This window comes from Tupaia chinensis, unplaced genomic scaffold (genome assembly GCF_000334495.1).
Source record: "Tupaia chinensis unplaced genomic scaffold, TupChi_1.0 Scaffold000042_1, whole genome shotgun sequence".
NCBI classification, from domain to species: domain Eukaryota; kingdom Metazoa; phylum Chordata; class Mammalia; order Scandentia; family Tupaiidae; genus Tupaia; species Tupaia belangeri.
This window is the reverse complement of record NW_006159497.1, coordinates 2747605-2749119: the sequence shown is the minus strand read 5'-3', so window position 1 is coordinate 2749119 and position 1515 is coordinate 2747605.

The following is a 1515-nucleotide window of genomic DNA, read 5'->3' as shown; positions in this document are numbered from 1 at the left end:
GACTATTTGACTGTAGAGCAATGGTATCCCCATTCTGGTAATAGCACCCCAGTCTCCTTGGAGGAAACCACATGTCCCCTCTTATTAGGGTAGGTCATGTGCTGTCGAATCCTCGCTCTAGTTCCATAGATCTGGCCAGTCAGAATGCTGTATCTCCCTGGTCACAGCCATGGTGTAGTGATCGGCATGTGAGACGATTTGGGCCAGTGAAGATACTTCAGGAATTTTTCTAGAACTACTGTGGAGAAAAGTATACTCTCTTTCCACCAGAGTTACTAATTTGGTAAAATTTTATATGCCAGTATGCACCTATGGGAAGGCATCTTGACACAGTAATGGAAAACCCTGCTGAGAAAGATACTAACGCTACAGGAAGCAGACACAGAAGATGGAGAGAAGATGGTCCTAATTGTTTGAGCCTTTGGTACCAGAAATGCCTAAAGTCGTGTCATTTAGAATGACCACCCACGTGTGTCCGTAAATCCCATTTCCAGCTTAAACTATCTTGAGTTGAGTTCCTGTCCCATGGAGTGGAAAGAATGATACCTGACAAATACCGTATTGAAAAAGTATCTTTTTGCCTACGTGAAGAATGGATTGAGACTTTCCATGGGAACACCAGCTAAGAGGCTGTTGTACTAGGTCAAGCAAGGGATGATAAGATGCAGCACATGGAAATGAAGGGACCCTGGAAGGACCGGAGGAGGAGTAAGAGCTCAATGCAAGACAGATTGCGTTGTCTGCATGGCAGGCATGCTTCTCTGAAGCACAGACCACCATCTCTCTCCAGTCTTTCCTCTCTATCCCTGCCACGCACATAGGATTATACCTCACTGGAATGAGCTCTCTGGGAATGGGGATGCGGCATCCAGCCTCTAAGATGCCACTGAGTGGTCTCTTTCTCCTGGTGCCCATACTCTGTGTGACCCTCTCCTTTGACTATAGGATGGTGTATTGATTCACTTCAAATGAGCAGAATGTGAAAGAAGTGATGGGACACCCCTTTTGAGACTGGGTCACACAAAGATATCATCATTCTTCAGGAGTGCTTGCCATCTTGCTCTGAGGAAATCCAGCTTCCATGTTGTGAGTTGCCCAATGGAGAGGCCCCTTCAAAAAGGAACAGAGGATAGTCAATACCCTAGAGACATAACTGGCCTCTAAGAGCCAAGTTCCTCAGTCTAAGGACCTGTGAGGAACTGAATCTTGCCCACAGTCCTGTGGGTGAGCACAGAAGCAGAACTTTCTCTAGTTAATCTTGAGATAAAACTGCAGCCTCAGTTAACATGGCGATTGCAGCTTTGCCAGGGACCTTGAATCAGAGGCACCCATCTGGGCTATGACCCAACCTGACCCAAAGAAACAATGGGTTAATATTTATTGTTTTTTAGCTAGAAAGTTTTGGAGTAAACACATGTATTAGCAAGGGCAAGAGATATCTAATACAGTGGACTTTTTTCTTTTGTTTTGCAGACGTACAAGGCATTCAATAAATACCCGACAAATGAATGAATA